Here is a 21,783-nt window from a genome sequence, read left to right as displayed (position 1 = left end):
AGTAAAGTTTAAATTTCATTTTCCCAACAATGACCAAATAAGAGTTACCTAGTTGTAGTATTCAGGTGACGATATATTTTTAAAAAAATGCAAATCGACTCATTAATATTCAAGAGAGTTCAATACTTTTCTTCTAATTACAAAAACAGTGCTCTGGTGGTTTTATGGGTTACATGTAAATTGTACGTAAAATATTTCACCGTGGCACAGTTCGCCGTGAGTTTTCTTATCGAAAAGAGATCACCGTATCTATACTATACGGTCTCCAATTTTATTAGATTCAATATGAAAATTAATTCAATTTTCATAGCTGATTTTGGAAAAATTCATGAATTCAAGAATGAAAACTTAACCTAACCTAACCTAACAAATAATCCAGTATAGCGGTTTTTTTTTAAATTTGTCTGCTGCTGACTTTCTGTAAAGTGTAAACCGACAAGAACCGTGTTTTATTCTGACATGAATTTTATGTCAGTACTATACGACCCAAAGAAGTTGGACGGTCTTTAATATACGGCCATATATTTCCTATACAACAAGTGTGATACGGCGAACTGCATACGTACAAGTTTCCGGACACGGGATTTTTGCGATTATCTCAAAATTCGATCTTTGGAATATGTGAGTTATGACTCTAGGCAACTCAAGTGTATTGTCACAATATGACTTTATCGTATGCCCTAAATTGCTACTAATAAGGATAACCAGTTTGAACTATATAATATTATTTTCATTATTATTGTACACACCTCGGATACCAAGGGCTGCTAAAAAGGGCGCGCGATATGAAATACATCTACAGGTTGTCGTCTACAGGAAGACCGTCAGATCTAGGGTGACATGTAAATTATTGTACGTATTACATTTCACCGTAGCACAGTTAGCCGTGAGATGACCGTGTATACTATACGGTCTCCAACTGTATTAGATTCAATATGAACATTAATTCAATTTTCATTGCAGATTTTGGCAAAATTCATAAACCTCACCTAATATCAAACAATCCAGTATATCGGCTATTTTAAAAAATTGTTTGCCGCTGGCTTCCGATAAAATGACAAGAACCGTGTTTCATTTAGACATGAATTTTATCTCAGTTCTATACGACCCAAAGAGGTTGGATAGTCTTTAATATACGACCATATTATATTTCCGATACAACATTTCAAAGTGTGATACGGCGAACTGCATACGTATAAATTTCCTTACACGCGCATCTAGATGGCATGATGCACTTTTAAAAATAATCAACAAACATCTACCTCTTTTGCAACCGAGATATAAGTTTGAGCACACGATAGGAGGCGACCAGGTACTATTACATCCGTAGTCCGTTCGTACCAGAGCTCGAAATGGACAGGATCGCACCGGAACGCAGCTCCGGTTTATGAAATCCCCGAAACTATCGCTCCGCCTCGTGGAAATATAAATATTGCATCTGTGTTTGTGAATTATCAAAAAGTAATTAAATTCACTTACATTATGATGGTACAAAATAATATTTTATTGTTGGATATAATAAAATATTATTTTTGGCGGATTTGGCCGAAGAAGACTACAACATAATATTACATGTACTTAAACCACAAACGCGCACTTTCAAATAAAAACAATAGTCAACAATTTTATTTATTTAGTCAACCCAAGTATAATTTTTATTTTCGAAATGGGAAATATTAAGTGGTAAGGCGAGGAAAAAGTGGCTTTTTTTACAATTCAAAGTTATATCGGGCTTAAAAAACACCTTTTATTAGCCCCACTAAGTGTTTTTGCACGTATAGCAACGAATGCGCAACACATTATGAATTTAAAAATAAATATGACAACACTGTGACAACACTGGTAGTATAATTATGGAAAAAATACAAATAATCTTATTATTAAACTATTTTTTTTTTCAACGAATAATTCACAAGATTTGACATAAATACCTAGTGCACACTAAGCGTTGTCAGTAATACTTATTTGTTTTTATTGAACTAAGGATAATTTGGAGATGGTGTTGGTTAGTTTATTAAATTTAATTAAATCCTGTCTAAACCGAACCATAATAGATTAGGTATGCCATGGGCGATCCGACAAAAACAGTGCACATTTTTATTTTACCACGTTTTTCGTAGCTCGTATTCTTGTTTGTCCGGTGGTTGTTTATCCAGTACAAATCTTGCAATCGATTTTTAACTAACTTCCCGACTAGCTAGATATTTGAAACTTTTAGAATATATCAGAACACGATACCAATGCAGTATTTTAATACTTTTAGCCATCTTTAAGTAGAATTGAATTCATTTTCAGTTAATTCTGTTTTGTATGAAAGTTATTTCGGAAGAAATCCGTAATCCAATCCAATATTATTGGTTGCTAGGAAATTATTAACATATACGTATGTTACTATGGAAATCAAGATGAGTGTCAAAATGACATTTCAGTATTATTTCTAACAAATACAATTTTTTTTTGATCGTTTAAGCTAGTCAAGTCAAGTTTATATGATTCAACAGAAAATTTAAAAAAGTTGTATATAAAAAGTTCTTTTTATCGTGTAATTATTTTTGTTTTATGTTTAAAATATATAAAAATAAAAAATATATAAGTTATTCATGAACAAAACAATAGAGATGTTTTCTTTTTCTCAAATTCAATTACACACTATGCACAAGTAAAGCAAAGAAACACCCACGCTTGGGAAAATCACATATATATTTTAACCTCTCCGGGATTGAAACCAGAACCCCCGATATGATAAACCCGTACATTGCGCCTTTGACTACGAGAGTTGACGCAGATAATGCCATTAAACTGTGTATCAGTATTAACTTTAAATATGCCTATCATTTAGGTACTAGAGAGCCGACTGAGGGTGGAATACTTAATTTTCCATACATGATTTGGACCACCTTACAACTATAATATGAACCTCCATCCACCGGATTTTGGCACATTTTCTTTACCAATTAAACAACGTGTACAATACTAATCACACCGAATTTTACTGACAACACTGCGTTCGAGGTGTTATTTCAAATATTATTTGATAATATTATGAATCAAGATATTTTACCTTGATTCCTATAATATGGCGTTATCTCTTCAAAATTAAGTTTTAACGTACTTGTAAAAAATGATTTTTAAAATAACTATTTTTATTTAATGAATACACACGATTTTAAAATGTAACAATTATGGTTATTGTGCAAACATAATTTGGAACAATTTTCCATTTCACTGTGTGGTGATTTAGAGATTATTTTAATTTATAAGTATTTGTTATTTGTTATTGAGAAAATATTGCTTCAAACATTTTTCTAAATTTATATACTAGTAAATAAACCTGGCAAATAATACGAACTTGTCACTTCGTCAAGTTATAACAATCATCTAACATCGGATGAAACAATTTTGCGATACGCATGTGTAATATTGTCATTATGTATCTACGTACCTAGGTATATTACGTTGTTATATACATCTACATAAAAGAATTGCAGTGATTGAAATGGATTGGTTAAGTTTTATTTACCAAAGTCCCACTAGTTGACTCAATAATAAGATATCAGAAAATTGATGGGACGTAAAATTCGCCCGAAAATAATGTTTCGCGGATACTCTTATATTAAAAGAATCTACTGATTAGGATGATTTTTGGAGATGGAGAGTGGCGTGGAAACCAGATTCGCTTTGTACTGTGATCCCATGTTAAGTGAGTACGTCTCAATGTTGGAAGACAATCAATAATCCAAGGGTTTCCTATTCAGTAGATCAGGTGAGAAAACATAGCCTACATTAGGTTATTTGACCATTCACATTATCAATGGCGGCCAAGACCATAAACTTTAGGTTGATGATGGTAAGGGAGAGGATAAGCCAGTTGAAGTCTCAGCCGGTCACATACGTTATATAAGAATAACAAAAAACATAATCAAATTTTGTCCACAATATAAATCATTATGTTTATCAGTCAGTTATCCATTTTCTTTTTATTTTCTTGTAGAAGTATAAACGTATCTCTACCATAGAACTTGGATAATTGTCCGTGCGGAAAATCGCACGTGCAGACAGATTAACAGCCTTATTTTTTTAAGTACGCATTGCTGATATTGAAGAGCACATAATACTAACATTATATTATAATAATACTTGTGAAATTCACACTTTGTTTTTTTACCACAATTAGCGATCGTATTGTAGTATCTTCTTTTAAATATTTAATAGTACAAGTTAACAGTAAACTATGAGAATTTCCTTTTTATCCATTCATAATCACACAGCAACCATATTATATAATCAAAGAAATGGTAAAACATTATGGAATTTAAATACTTTGTTTTTCTCCGGCGGTCAATTTTACCCGCAAGTGAATTTAATTTTTATTTTTGCACAAATTTATATTTTTACACACGCAGTTTTCAAAAAGTCTGTTTAAATACTATTATAAAGACTATGCAATACCTACTCGTTTCACTGTAATAAATTAATTGTTTATTTAATCAACAACGAACTATGTGGGTCTGAATGTCTGAATGTATTTTTTTGTGTACGAATTTCCACCACTGCTCGTTAAATTAGTTGAATGATCTCTCGACGAAAGTGGGCATTACTAATAATTCCGGGTCGCTATGTAAAGACAAGACATATCCACGTTTCTAGACTAAGTTTTTGAAGTCATTTTTTTCACGCAAGATAAAGTGAATCCCTGTGATGTGTAACGCGAAAAACGAACGAATCTCGGAAATTACTGATGAGACATAAATGTCACAAATAATGTTTGATTATTGAGTTTGGCCGACTCTATTATGGCGATATCAACCACACATCGATATAAAAAGTATAAAACAAATCGGTGTGTGTAGGTACTTATGTACGCGCGTTAGAAGTTATACTTCTTTGGCGTAACAAAACAAAAAACTCATCTTTGGCATACAGCGGTTATAATCGATTCAGAAGTGCCCATGATGAATTAATAAAAAAAAATCAAATTTTATTGGCGTGTTATTATGATTACCTATATTCATTTCGGTCTCAAGGGTATTTTATCTGTATAGGTACCGTCAGAAATAATATTATGTATGCGAATAAATAATATTATTGCAGAATGGACGTACTTTGGAAGAAAAATATCTCAAAACCTGTGTTTAAAAAATTTAGCAAACCGCTATTTCGACCCTCGCTGCTTAAACAGTGATAACTGTACAATTATTTTCTTTAACAATAATAATGCATTACAAATCAAAAGTAAGACATGGCCTATTTAATGGTTTAACTGAAACGTGATATTGGCTTTTGTGATGATTTGATGAAATATAATAATTATTATTGTCTTCAATTATTATAAGCCGCTAATAAATAAATTTACATGGGATATGCGACAAATATTATCCTAAACTGTAAAAGTATGTATTTTTGTGTATGGAGTGTCTAAATATTGTAAATTTACAACATACCATTGTTTGAATTATTTACCACCTCAACATTCACAAAATTTATTTATTTATTGATATATAATTTTACTCATAAATAATACTTACATAAATATTGCCTCAAATCTGAATGAATAATCATAATAATAAATTGTGTTGCATCTTCGCGCGCAACTTCCGTCACACGCAAAATGCGTGTGTTTCACTTATGTTGCGTCTCCTATTTTTTTTATTAGCAAAATTGGTAAATTAGAAACATCTGTCTTAGTGGCGGAGCTCACTGCAAGAAGCCGATAGCGTGTGCGCTTAGCAACTACTTTTTACGCCTCTCGCGTCAGGCACGCATCGCACGACCACTACCCGTGTGCTTTGGCAGTTATACCTAATTATAATCTACATAAATATAACCACAGCCATACTATATACCTGTCGGTATGCCGAATATCGCATTCCGATTATAGTGCCGTATATTTCGCGGGAATTTTCATTGCTGAAGAGAGGAATCTAAACATATTTAAAAGGAATAATTTGAAGACGCTTTCGAAGTCATATATGGTTACTGACTAAGAAAGTACAACCGTGATATTGTTCCACTTACTGTATCATGAGCATCAGCCTGAATCTATCCACTGCAGGATACAAGTTTCTCCAAGCTGATTCTAAGGTACTCTTCTCAGTTCTGTGCGTTCGTTCCCATGTTCTTCCGGAAAACTACCATTTCGTCGATCAAACATCCTCTAGGTATACATTTCAGAAAGGTATACTATAAAAACTCTCCATACTACGTATTTCTACTCTTACAGTAGGTTAGGTAGGCGCGTTCGGCGGAGCGTTGAGCGGCGCGCGCAACTCAAACTTACAACCGTATAAACATATAATCAAAAAAAGACATTGTCTACGAACATTTTCACACACGGTTATACGTTTAAGTCGCGCGCGCCGCTCAACGCTCCGCCGAACGCGCGTACGCTGGACGAGCGCTTAGTGTCTCTATTTTACTAAGTGTCCATGTTTCGCACGCATATTTCATTAGGGGATGTACACACACACTGGTTAAATATTTTTGCGGTTGCACTATTGAAGGTAACTTTTTAAGGAATTATTCTGGCGGCCAAAAACACTCTAGCCCAGCTTTGTTATGGTATATTCATCTATCAGCACTTATCCTATATACCTATATGTAGCTTTTCACCTATTTGATCTGAATGCCATTAATGGGATCTCTATTTGGTCAGCGAATCAGTCAAACATGACGTTCATTTTAGTTTTATTTGTTTGTGAGTAAGTAAGTTGGATAGCCCACGTTTTAAGCAGTGACGTTCCATGAGGGTAAGCAGGTCATGCGTTGCATAGAGATGGCACATTATAAATAGTGGCTATCGAAATCTTATAATTTAAAAAAATAATCGAAGCATAAAAAATCGCGACTTCATAACTAGGTATTGTTTTATTGTAATATCCATTGTGATAAATATTTCCATATCGGTTCATCGCACAGGCAATTTTTTTACAATTTCAGAAACGTGTCAGCACCACAGATTTCCACATACTCGACACCTCCACTGTTTGGGAGAGAGTAAGTTTCGTGGAAATGTTCTAATTTTTAGTAGAGGATGTGTATGTCAATTTAAGATTTTTGGTGTATTTGTCTGTTTATAATAGCCAAAAATAAATAATAATATAATACGTATGTAGGTTCATAATCAATTTTCAGATAACACAAACATAGACCCATCTAAACCAACCCACTCAGCACCACATTTGGTCTCAATCGAGCGTATCACGAGGCTCAACATTTGGATGTGAAGCATCAGTAATTTTACCCCAGATAATTTAAAACTAAAAATAAATGGGGACGGCATTCTTAAGTTTGCTTAAGAGCGTACTTCAGTGAAACGGCAAATAATTTTCAACAGTAGGTGCGACGAAATTTCTCACTCGTCGCCTGGACTCGCCAATCGGAGACTGACGGTCGAAGTGTGCGCACGTCGATTTGTTTTGTCATGGCGTCGGATGAAAATATTCTTAAATCGTGTAAAGATCACTAACTTTACGTATGTATACTTAAAAAAAAAATCATGTCAATGAATACACTATTATTATTAGTAATATAACAATAAACATAACATTAAATGAACGCATGTTGGATTTTTATGACAAATTACATTTCGTTCGGCACGCGTCATTTGCACAATCCGTGCATCGCCTTAAGGGCTGCACTTTGCCTAGACTGAAAGAGAAAAGAAGAAATGCCAATTCTCACTACATACGTATTCTGAGAATGGGTGATGGCGACGAGAATAATAAATTATACAATATTACAATATTATCTTTCAGATAACTATGTAGGGTAAACTAAACCATATAATAATATAGTTAGTCAACAACTTTGTGAAACGCTGTTCTAGTTAATAATTAAAATTGACTTTAATAATTTTACGGCCGTTGTTCATATCGTTCCTACAAAGGCACGCATTTATTACTTAGTAGATAAATGTTGACTATATCATAAACCAGTGTTACTCAAATTGTCTCATATTATGGCGAGACCAGTGTTGCCAACTCTCGTTAGCACAAAATAAATATGAAAAATTATGTGAAAAAATAAGCTAGGTTGCTAGTATTAAAAATTTAAAAAAAATTATCAAAACTTATACAGTATTAGCTTAAATATCGTATGCAGGGCTCGAAATGAACCGGAGCGCACAGGAGCGCTGTTTCGCTTCGTGAAATCGGTAAAATTATCGCTCTGTCTTGTGGAAAAAATATTTTGACTGTCTGAACTATATAGGCCATATAATGGAAATTTAATTTTTTTATAAAATTCACACAAAATTTGATAACTACCTTAAATATTTTCAGAAAATTGTCGAGCGCTCCAGTTCGTAAACTTTTCCAATTCGAGCGTTGATCGTATGTTGCATTTATTATTAACAAATCAATTAGAAATGCAAGCATGTTGGTTTTCAAGCCGTGATGAAGCTTTAAGATGCGGTAGGTATGTACCTATCTAAAAACGCTAGATTTAAAGCTTGTGAGCTAGGTGGCAATTCTATAATGCTATATCTAGAAAGTTGCAATGCTTGACGGTATTTTAATTTACCACACAGAAAAAATGTTTGGGGGTCCATAATATATTTTTTATTGATTTTTAAGGCGAGGTAACGGTGTTAATAAAATCTATCTGTTGACACTGACTTTTAGTACACATTTACCCTGACCGTGGAACACTGCAATTACCAAGGTATATTCTCCATACTCCGGACTTTGAGTCCAGCGATCCAATCCAATCCCGAGCTAAAGTTTTGATCCCGGGATTTCGGGATTACAATTTGACGATCCAGGGACCGGGATTGTCATTTTTTCAATAGTTAATATTAAATTTTTATATATACAAATAACATTGATAAAATCGGTCAAAAATAAATATAGTATAATTTTTACTATTTAAGAACTTTTTTGTCAATATTTTGTACGTTCAATCTTCGAAATACATAGGTTTAAACGAGCAAATAGTAATGTCAAAGTAAAACAGTGTTATTTATTTATGAAAAGATAATAAATACAGTTTCAATTGAAATAAAAAATAACATATTGTGTTGACAATAAATACAATATAAAAAATTAAAGATTTAAGTAATTAAAACATTATTCTGAATAGTATCCCCGAAGTAATCTCCAGAATAACATTTTCTGGTAGTGCGCAATGATTTACTAGTTTACTTTCTATAAAAAGAAGACAGCTTAGGTGTAAATGGCTGAAACGTCGAACTAAATGTTTCTTGATTTATTTATTCTATTTCTCAAATTCACTTTACGGATGACCTGCATCGTACATATTATGTGGAATTTTTAATTTATGTTAAAGTATTTACAAATCTAAACGATTTTCATTTATAAAATGTTGTTGAATCAATATTGTGTTTAGTATTTACATATAGGTATTCTATAAGATTGGTGTTTCTGATAGTAAAGGCTTAATGAATGGGTTAGAAAGATTTAAAATAGTAAATTAGATAATCATGGTTTATGGCCTTTCCGCTTCATAAATTTAATTAGTCAGCAAAATATGAAACTGCCGTAAAACGTATGAGATCATGGTGGAATCAGTTTGTTTGTAGCATTGTTTTTTCCAAGCTTTCTCATTTTTATTAATTTTTGTGAAAAATAAAATGAATTAGCAACACAAGGGTAATAAATCAAACTTCATTCAAACTCAGTTTATTTCTAATGTAGTTATTTGTTCGTAAGTGTAATTATATTTTCGTTTTTATTTTATTTTCCATAAAAATTGATTAAAAAAGTTAATCCCGAAAGTTTCGGGATTACGTTTACCAATCCCGGAATTCATAGGTATCGAAAATAGTTCGGGGTCCCGGGATTGGAATCCCTACCTATGGGTTATTGCAAGCTGTTGCATTCATAAGTAGTTATTGAATGCGCGTCAATTAAATGTTTTAATTATTAGGATCGTTTGTGTCCATCTGTGTCGTCCGCGCTGCCTTGTCATTTCGACATGCCTCGTCAGAATATTATAGCAAACATTAAATGTCCCAAACGGTTTCAACTCTCATTAAAAATCGTCTCATTTTTTTTTACTCTTAAAATATTTTTCAGGCAAATAATATTTTTTTATCAATTAATGAAGTGTGTGTTTGTAATACTTATTTTTTTTTAAATTTAGTTTATATTGGTGAATCTTAGCGGACCACCGTTTGAATGCCACAACTAGGACTCACCAATTATTCTATATAAGTAAGTGTGATTAGTCTGATTACTTTGTCGGTTGATGAAAGGTTTTTAGTTTCGTAATATTATTAAGAAAATGTCACGCCTCAAAATAAAAAATGGTTGAAATTTTTACCAACAATAGTATATTAAGTAATACCCACGATGAACGAGCGGTGGCGTGTCGGCTTATCATGTTGTAGATCCCAGATTTGAATCCGGAGTCATGTAATATTTACATGTTGTGTATCAATGCGTGTTTGGACCCAAAGAATGGACTTACTAGGTTGGGCAAGTGGCTAACATCCATTGCTCGTAAACACAAAAACCTGCTAATACAACTTCCACTCTGTGAATGCCCATATGATCCTTTTAGGATCAAACATGGTGATGAAATGTAATGCAATATATTAACATCACACGGGTTCATATTTTACGTACACGACGTTTTTTTAACTGGTTCTTCAGTCTGATGGAAGATCTGGACAGCGTTTTTTTTACTAGGGAGATTTTTTTACAAGAAACGAATGTTAGCCATTTGATCTGTCTGTTAGGTAGATGCTCTGAATCCAAACAAAGCAACATTAGAATTTGATAGACTCGGATTCAAAGTAAAATATTTCTCAATAGTTTCTCAGTAATAATGACAAACATTGTTGACCTTGTTTATGTGAAATAGTCGTTATCATTTTTTTTATCAACATCAAAATCTATTCATAGTTATCTTATCAGCCAACTATTTTTATTAGGTACGAGTACTTTAAAATATAAACTGAATTCTCGTAGGTTCTGTTAATGCGTTTTAACGCTATCATCAAAGTATTTACAACAGGCCCGCCTTTAGGGTAGGGCCTTCAAAAAATATTGTTACTTTCTGACCGTTATTTCGATGCTGAAATCAACATTTTGCGTTATATTTCGAAAAAGTTTCCTAGCAAATACGCATAACAGCGCCTGTATATTATGTGCATGGATTTACTTGCACCAATAGTGTGTATTTTAAGCTATTGCGATAATAACTGTTTACACATAAGAGTGCTGACTGTCTCTCCAATATTATTCTTCATGAACCCGAGACCCGATGTTGTCATTTTATGATACTATTTGACAGGTCGTGAAAATTTCTTAACCTCAAAACGAGTCTCTGCGCGGCGTAGTTAGTTTTTTTTACCGGCTGGGTCGCTAATATCATTCTACTGCGCAGGCGCAGATATTGCACAGTTCAATTGTAGCGTGAAAATTCAGAACTTTCTGAACTTTTTAAAACCATGCATGTAATCTTTTTTCGCATGATTATACGTGTTTACACGTGCATTTTTTGTTGTGGCTGCGGTAAATCCATACACGTGTAAACGGGGTAAAATTTTATACCGATACTTATAAGTATTGACACTTTTGAACAATAATTCAATACTTGTTCTTTCGGTATGAGACTCTACTCAGCGCTCGAAATGGAAAAATTTACGAACCGGAGCGCTCGACAGTTTTCTGAAGATTTTTACATAGTAAAGTTTATGTTTTTTTTTCATAAAAATAAGTGTGTTAGATTTTCTATTATATGGCTTATCCAGCTCAGACGGTCAGATTATTTATTTCACGAGACGGAGCGATAATTTTACCGATTTCACGAACAAAAACGGCGCTCCGGTGCGTTCCGGTCCATTTCGAGCCCTGACTCTACTTGACTCTACTCTGTACTCTGGTGGCTCCAAAATAAAAACGAAACAGTGATAATAGTATAGACTATAGAAGGAAAGTAACTATACTTGCAACTAACGGTATAAAATGATTTTAGTTCGCGAATGATTTATTTTTTAAAAAAATCGCAGTCAGTTTTTATATCGAGCATTTTGACGGCCCTACCCTGGTATAATACAATTAATGATTCATATGGCTAATTCTACTTCAGGGATAGTGGATCCGAGTAAATTAGTAATTACAGTACAAATAAAATAAACTTTTACTTTTCTGAAGTTGATTCACATTCTGTCAGTTAAATGCTGATATTTCGTTGAATGCGGGGCGTGTAAAGAACCTCCACACGGTGCCCCATGGAAACAGTGTCAGTTAGAAATGACTTAAGCAGCTGATCTTTACACTACTGAATTTCAAAACTACAAAGAAGCATTTCCCGGAAGAGGCTTAGCTTTTACAATAAAACACGCATTGAATTTCAGAACAAAACAGATCTGCAATTTTTGTAATATCAAGAGCTGCAAAAGCACTCAAATTGCACATGAGGAATCCATACAAATGCTGATGTTGTTTGCAACAACCTATATATTGAGAATAAGCACTCCCATGACCTTAAAACTAGAGGTACAGAGCTTGGTGGAATCACAATGACAGTAATCAAATTTCTCTGATCAAAATGCTTCAATTGTTCCAAAAATGCAAAACATCGTGTATTTCAAATATTGTCAATGAAATTATTTAATTTTGTCATCAATATACTTTTTTAATTCATGTAATCAATTAATCATTTGATTATTTATCATTATCATATACTTATATGTAGGTACCTAATACATAGTTTTAATATTAATTATGACTTACCTATTCAATTTTTTATGGAACTTAGAATTTAAGTAAGTATTCTATCCGGTGCACCTATTCTATACATAAGGCTGCTATCGGCGGCTATCGAGGGTAGATTCACATATTTTAATGTATTGAGGTGGTTAATTCTTTTAATAAGTTAACTGTCTGAACTGTCAAAAAGAGCTATGTTTTAACAGCGCCCGTCTTGGATGTGTTAACTTTTAGAGCGAGAGAGACACTTTTGATAGTTTAGACAGCTAACTTATTGTAACAATAATTATTATACATCAATAAATAAATATGATAAACTACCATCGATAGCCGCCGATAGCAGCTTTGTGTAGCTTCACCCACCTTTGCCGATATTGTTAAGCAAAACCACAGCATTCAATACGATTATTTGAACAATAATTAAATTTGTCTAACCATTTTCAAACATCCATCATGCTGTGCAATTAATTATGTTTATAGTTAACCCATTGATTCGCTTAATTTGTTACGAATTTTCTCATTTTAAGTTCATTTCTTTGATTCTCATTGTCTGTTTGAAATTCGAAAGAAATAATTACAAGATAAAAAGAACTTTTTATATAACACGTTTTTAAATTTTCTGTTAAATAATATAAACTTGACAATTCTACGTATTAATAAAAACTTTTAATTTTACTTGATAGAAATACTGAATACATATAGAATACTGAAATGTCATTTTGACATTTCATATTGATTTCCATAGTAACGCACGTATATATTAATAACTTAGTTGCGATAATTATTCATTTAGAATTATTAAATTTATATGGTACCATTTCCACATTTTTACACCAATTCACAATTTCAACATTTTAAATTAATTATCGGGGAATAAAAATTTAAAAATTGGTAACATCAGTCTCGGCATGACGCGTATTACGTCAGAGACGTGACGTCACTATTCAAACGATTCTATTTAGGTTTATGCATGTAAATTTGCATTAAATAGCTTGAATGCAATTTAGCTGTTATATGCATATGCCAGTAAAAGTATTAAAAGAATGCATTGTCGTCGTGTTCTGATATATTCTAAAAGTTTCAAATGTCTAGCTAGTCGGGAAGTTAGTTAAAAATCTTCAATCGTCCAATACAAATCTTGGACAAACATGAAAAAAAATGTACTAGACACACAAGAAAAGATCTGCACCGGACAAACAAGAATACGAGCTAATAAAAACGTGGTAATAAAATAGTTACAATGAAGAATTGACTGATTCGATAGATATCGAGATGATAGCTACTAAATTGGTACCAATAATATAGTTTTGTAGTCTATAAACTGTGCAAGTTTCATCAATATTAGATCCAGTGTTTTCTACCTCGTATATATTATTATTTATTTTTGTGTCTTATATTCCCATCCCATAATATTACGATTCTTGATTTCGCTAATATATAGAAAAATTATCAGCCGGATATCTTTTTAAACGTGTCCGGATTTTTTTACGTACGTAGTTTCCCGTACCACAATTTTATTTACTGTGAGCTGTTGTATCGGAAACCGGCCGTAAAAAAGCCGTATAGCATTGAGATCAAATTCATAAATACATTTTTAAAAATTAAATCACTTAGAAATAAAATCATATATTTATATAAAATTCAGAATGATTTGCAAGTAGGTTTGCAAGTAGATTCTCGTAATAAGTCGTACCTACCTATCAAATTAATTTTCTTGTTGAACCAATCTAATAAAATTATTGGTACATTGATTGCCGTCCGCAGTTCTAGATGAGCAATGCGTCATTTTTTGATCTCCGTGCTTTACTGCCTTCTTTTTCCGGTACTATGGTGAACTGTGATACCGGGAAATTTAATACAATATATAATTTAAACGTAGACCATTTTAAGTGGGCAGCAATATTTTCACCTTCGCAATTAAACATATTATCTTATTTCGAAAAGACAAAATTTACTTAACGGTTTTATTACTCAACAACATTGTTACAACAGTTTATAAATTTGCAATTTCTCTCCTGAAAAGTTTGCAGCATAAAGTCTAATATGTACTAATTCTGTTTATAATTTGGTGTGAGTACCTACGCACCCAAAATGAGTCTCGTAACATTTTGTTCGACCGGCGACCTTCATGTTGGGAAATCGATAATGTTTAGGGGTAGAAAAACAGCTGAGCTCACGAATAAGCTTAGGCAAGGGCGGACATGCTATGTATAACACATCATTCTGTCTAATGAAAATAAATAACCTACCTACAGCGTGAGTGTAATATTTTTATGGACTGATATTATTATAAGGTTGATTTATGAACACATTTTTTTGCATATTTAATATTAAAGACTGGCTGCCTGAAAAAACTCCCTATGGGATACATTGTGGAATGATTGGAATTTTTGCCATTTGCTAATGAAAAATAATATTGCTGCAGTGGAAATCGATCATAAGAGTAGATGTTGTATTAACAGATATATATATATACGAGAAGTGGATGTTAGCCACTTGCTTAAGGGCCCACATGATGCCCAACGTTGGTCAAAATTGATATTTTATGGTATTTTTAGAGCATATCCCTGGACATTTCTTAAACGTTGTAGATAATCTATTTATATAATTGTGAAGCCTTATTTATCCTTTACATTTATTTTAAACATTAATTGATGACTGCATAAAGTATTTTTATTACATAAAATAGTATTCTTTTAAACCTCTCGATCTAATGTTTTAGAATATAGTCATATTTCACTACATCCATGTGCAGTGGTGTTAAGATTTTTTAGATTTATTAATTTTTAAACGCATTTACAAAACCATTAGTACAATCATTGTTAACATTATATAGTGAAATGTTTACGATAAAAAATTAATTATTCAAAAAATGGGCACGATTAACAAATTTGAAGATAATTCTAAAGATACTGATTATAAGCTATGTCATTGACCATTCAAATGTGATAAACATCCTACGAATGATTGTTAAATAATAATTATTTTTTTGAAATACGTCATTTCTATTGGCATTTTCCAGTGGTTAAGCTACAACATACGGCTCTAGACATAAAATTGACAAACGATAAATTAAGAAGGGGATAAGATCATGTTAACGCGCGTGTTTGTTTCCTCATTATTTTAATGTATAGTTTATATCAGTAATGCACAACCTTTCTATCTGTAGGGCTAAATTATTCAGTGTGATATTTATTCATATTAGTTGCCTAGGGTCATAACTGACATATTATTTCAAAAATCGAAGATAATCGCAAAAAACCACCAACGCACTGTTTTTTTGTAATTAGAAAAAAAGTATTGAATTCCTTTGAATATTAATGAGTGAGTGTGTCGATTAACATTATTTAAAAAAAAAAAAATAATACTACTAAGGTTGCAGAAACACAGCACATTATGTGAAATAGAGCTCCCTGATTGGTTATAAAAGCCTTGATGAAAAAAATATTTTTTTAAACGGTACCTACATGTTCAAACACGCGCGTTAACATGATCTTACTCCCTACTTCATTTATCGTTTGTCAATTTATGTCTACGGCTGTATGTTGTAGCTTAACCACTGGGAAATGCCAATAAAAATGGCTTATCTCAATAAAATACTGCCTTATTCTTAGATAAATAATTATTATAAAACAATCATCATTCGTAGGATGTTTATCACATTTGAATGGTCAAAGTCATAGCTTATAATCAGTATCTTTAGAATTATCTTCAAATGTGTTAATCGTGCCCATTTTTTGAATAATTAATTTTTTATCGGAAATATTTCACTATATAATGTTAACATTAATTTTACTAATGGTTTTGTAAATGCGTTGAAAAATAATAAATCTAAAAAATCTTAACACCACTGCACATGGATGACTGAAATATGACTATATTCTAAAACATTAGATCGAGAGGTATAAAAGAATACTATTTTATGTAATAAAAATACTAAAAATACGGCCATCGTGGGATCTAAGTTTATAGAATACTGGTTCAGAACATACTTAAGTGAAACGGCAAATAGAAACTATAGGTGCGACGAAATTTCGGGCTTGCTGGCAATCGGAGAGCGAAAGTAGAGCGGTGAACACGTAATTTTGTTTTGTTATGGTGACGGGAGAATTAATTCTTAAATCGTGTAAAGATGACTAAAAAACTTTACCCATTTACTTGAAAAAGAAAACAAGTCAATGAATATATTATTATTATTATTACTAGAACAATATACATAACATTAAATGGACGTATGTTGAATTTTTATGACAATTTATGTTTTGTTCTGCACGCGTCGTTTGCACAATCTTCGCGTCGCGTAGTCACGATCGTTTTAGACCGTGCCCTCGCTGAAGTATTTATAGCCTTAAGAATCATTGCAGCTATACAGAGATATTGTTGCATTTTTGCTATCAAATCGTGTCGTTTGTATACGTGACTGTTCTATCTGACACGTAGCCTAAGATAGATAGTTCGTATAAAAAAATAATGCGGATGTCGGTTCAAAGTAATGTAATATTATTATGTATGTAATGTATTTTTATACAAGTCGATTTATCGATGAGAGAGACGCTCTAAAAGACCACCGTTTACGAAAGCAATATCAGTTTCGCACGCAATTCTTACATTAGCGTCAAGTAGGCACTGCTCCCTTTCCAATTATATTACGATAGGCCATCGATTTGGAGGAGAAAACAACTTCTAAAATGAGTTGTGGCTGCAAATAGACATACTATTCGTACCACTCGCCGAGATTTTGATAATACGACACCATCCATTATGACTCATGCCTAAAACTTAGGGCCTCAGAACTAGAGGTGAGTTGGAAATACTGTCACCAGTTTGTGTACTCAAGTTTCGGATGAAACTACCCATACTAAGTATTTGTGGCACAATAAACTTATTCAAAAAAACTTGTGATGATATCATCGCGAGTCACTGTTCTGTGCACTCGCCAGTTGGTATCAAAATCTCGGTGAGTGGTACGAATATTATGTCTATTTGCAGCCACAACTCATTTTAGAAGTTCTTTTCTTTTCCAAATCGATGGCCTATCGTAATGGTTACATGTAGATTGTACGTAAAACGTTTCACCGTGGCACAGTTCGCAGTGAGCTCGGAAAAGATCGGAAAGAGATGACCGTATACTATACGGTTTCCAATTTTATTAGATCCAATATGAACATTCAATTTCCATAGCTGATTTTGACAAAATTCATGAATTCGAGAATGAAAACCTAACCTAACCCAACAAATAATCCAGTATATCGGCTATTTTCAAAATTTGTTTGCTGCTGGCTTCCTGTAAAGCTTAAGCCGGCAAGAACCGTCTTTTATTTATATATGAATTTTATGTCAGTAATATACGACCCAAAGAGGTTGGACGATCTTTAATATACGGACATATATTTAGATAATAAGTAGATAATACAACCATAGATATATATACATAATATATATATATTCATAGGTTATATAAATATATTCATTAGATATAGTCATTTAGCTGTCATTTACTTTTGTTTGTAAGAAATAAAAAGGCTTTTTATTTTATTATTATACTATACGACCCAAAGAGGTTGGACGATCTTTAATATACGGCCATATATTTCCGATAGAACATTTCACGGTGAAGTGTGATACAGGGAACTGCATACGTACAAGTTTATTAAGTAAAAGACGCGTATTTCGGGCGGGTTCAGTGCAAATTCACCGCGGACGAAAAATAAACTGTATTATCTTATGATATTTTACTATGTCCATTTTATTAATAAACCTACATACAAATGGGTACATTTAAGTTTTAACATGGTACAAAACGACACTCGTGAAGCAGAAAAAATAACTACCGGTTGATTACGGGCCAGGTGGAAAGTTTTCCGAGCCTCGGCAAATGTTTTCTTTCGTTGGTTCGTGTGTACATTTCTTTACCTTGGAGAAAATGGCGTGTTTAGAAACGGAAACATTTACTTCAACAACTGATTTTCACAATATGATATACTATTTTAATCCCATAAATAATATATGTTTCTTAACTTCACGATGTGTATTAAATCATAACTGACAATGGTTGACAAGATCCAAGATCATTCCAAAATCCAACAACAAAACTTTTCCAACATTTTTTTTTTAAATTTAAACAAACAACTTAAAGGATTAGACATTATCTTGATATTTATTTATTTAATACTATAATCATTATAAGCGTACCTATTATATAAATATTATCTATTTTTTATTCAGAGAAATTGGTAAGTACGTAGGTAGGTAGGTACCTACTTGAATTTATAAAATGTATCACCCAGTAGTGTTCTCGATATTTCTATACCGAGTCGAGTCGTGGACCCTGAAGGCAAGAGAACGGAAGGCAATTGATGCCTTTGCGATGTGGTGTTGGCGCCGAATGCTTCGCATTTCTTGGACGGAGCACAGGTCGAATCAGTCAATCATCCAGCGACTGAAGATAAAGGAACGGCTCTCGACGATATGTCTGAGAAGAATTCTGCAGTTTTTTGGACATATTGTCAGGCGTGGACCGAACAACCTGGAGAGACTGGTAGTTTAGGGGAAGCCTCCAGGGAAGGCGAAGCAGAGGATGAGCGTCTGCGCGATGGAGCGACCAAGTGAAAGAGCAGAGAGAGGGGCACCATCCATTCTGCCCTGAGAGAAGCGGAAGATCGAGAAGGATGGAAAGTCTTGGTCGCTCAAAGGATGGCGAAATTTAAATGTGTTCACGATCCTCAGCCATGAGTGCACGACCAAGAAGAGAAGATCACTCAGTATGGATTTATCGCATTCAAAAGATTCCAGTCGAAATTAAATAAACGTGAAAGAATTTTTCAGTTTTTATTTGGTCATATAGCCAGAAAGGAAAACAACAATTTCTAATAATAAAACAGAAGATGGGGGTCAGTGGTCCGACTAAGAGGAGGATACTAGGGCTCTGTCAATAGTCAATATCTTTAGCTATGAAAACGGTAGAGTGCATGGATCGTTGCAGAGATACAACTAGCTCATTTCAAATGAAAACGAAGAATCCTTTCATATTCACCATTAGGGAATCCAATCCCAAGCCAAAATTTTGATCCCGAGATTTCGGGATTACAATTTGATAAACCCGGGTTTGGCATTTTTTCCATAGTTAATATATTTTTTTTATATATACACATAATATTGATAAAATCGGTCAAAAATAAAATCTTGGAAACACATAAGTTTAATGGAGTAAATAATATTGTAATATAAATTTAATAATAATGTAAATTTAATATGAGATTGCTGTTTCTGATAGTAAAGACTCAATGAATGGGTTAGCGAGATTAAAAATAGAAAAGCAAATCATGGTGTATGGCTTTTCCGCTTCATAAATCTAATTAGTCAGCCAAATATGAAACTGTCGTAAAACGTATGAGATCATGGTGGAATTACTTTGTTAAAAGTGCGAAGCATTGTTTTTTTTAAATCTTCCACATTTTTATTAATTTATATGAAAAAATAAAATAAATCGGCAACTTACACATGGGTAATAAATCAAACTTCATTCAAACTCAGTTTATTTCTAATGTAGTTATTTGTTATTGAAAGTATTTTTTCTGTTATATTTTCGTTTTTATTTTATTTTCCATAGAAATTGATAAAAAAATCAATTCCGAAAGTTTTGGGATTATGTTTACCAATCCCGGGATTTATAGGTATCGAAAATAGCTCGGGATCCCGGTATTGGAATATCTATTCACCATGTATAAATAGTATTTTACGACACATCAGACATGTTTCGTTAATATGGTGAGTGTTACCATCAGATATTATTTTATTAGTACGTCCAAGACTTATCGTTTGGGTATATCTATATAACATTATAATTGTTACCAATATTGTTGGTGAGGATAAATTTTCTAATTAAAATTCCCAATAATCAATTATTGTAATTTCGAGATTTTATCACCTATTCCATTCTCACAATACATAGCTTTTTACTACGCGGTATATCAATATATTTTACCACGTTTTTCTTATCTCGTATTCTTTTTTGTCCGGTGGTTGTTTATCCAGTACAAATCTTGCAATCGATTTTTAACTAACTTCCTGACTAGCTAGACATTTAAAACTTTTAGAACATATCAGAAAACGATGCCAATGCATTCTTTTAATACTTTTAGCCATCTTTAAGTAGAATTGAATTCATTTTCAGTTAATTCTGTTTTGTATGAAAAGTTATTTCGGAAGAAATCCGTAATCCAATCCACTATTATTGGTTGCTAAGGGGGTGGTCTTAGGAACTAAATTATTAATATATACGTGCGTTACTATGTAAATCTTAATGACATTTTAGTATTTTATATTTGTTTGTTTGTTGCAAAATAGCAAAAAAATGATTTGTTGACAATTGCCTTATGTGTCCTTAATTATTAATACATAGAATTGTCAAGTTTATATGATTCAACAGAAAATTTAAAAACGTGGTATATAAAAAGTTATTTTTATCTTGTTATTATTATATTTATATTTATATATTTATAATGAATGTTTAATAAGTAAGGCCTGGCATGTGTGGCGATGGCAACGATGTATCTATAGTCTAAGATGGCAATGCTATCTGGACACATTGGCGCCGATAAAGATTTAAGATCAATCTCATCGATACCCTATTTCTACAGGAAAATAACTATAAATTTCAAAGTTTCGAGTTTATAATTTCATTCTATATAGAAAAGTCTTTTCTTTATAATTCAACACAAAAAAATAATCAAAAAATAAACATAAAATTGAATAATTAACCATTTCTGAGATTAATCATTACCTAATTCAATTATAACAGGGGATGTATGAATTGATTATGTATTAAACTGTAAAATTTAATTGTGCATTGTTAATGCTAAATCGGTATTTTAGACTAAATAAAAAATATACTCATTTGCCTAAAAAATCAAGGCTTTAACATTGATATCATAATTTCTGCGACAATGTCGAACGCCACTATCTATGAAATAGGTTATATCTACATATTTTATTCTGTGAAATATTAACGATCACGCCACAACTGTACAATGTAATAATTTAGTTATTTTTATATATTTTTTTTTTAAATAATCCTACCATAGAGGTATTAAATAAAAAGAGGGAC

At 32.4% G+C, this 21,783-nt stretch overlaps 1 protein-coding gene across 1 annotated transcript in view; it reads right to left on the bottom strand.

The window, feature by feature from the left end:
• Positions 1 to 21,783, bottom strand: part of LOC147080056 (uncharacterized) — a 45,762-nt gene that overhangs the window by 9,902 nt on the left and 14,077 nt on the right. The gene's annotated exons all lie outside the window — the stretch shown is intronic.

Source organism: Rhyacophila brunnea, unplaced genomic scaffold (genome assembly GCF_057557595.1).
Source record: "Rhyacophila brunnea isolate RB1 unplaced genomic scaffold, BYU_Rbru_1.0 scaffold_1, whole genome shotgun sequence".
NCBI lineage: Eukaryota > Metazoa > Arthropoda > Insecta > Trichoptera > Rhyacophilidae > Rhyacophila > Rhyacophila brunnea.
The sequence above is the reverse complement of the archived record's forward strand: the minus strand, read 5'-3'. Positions and strand labels throughout refer to the sequence as shown.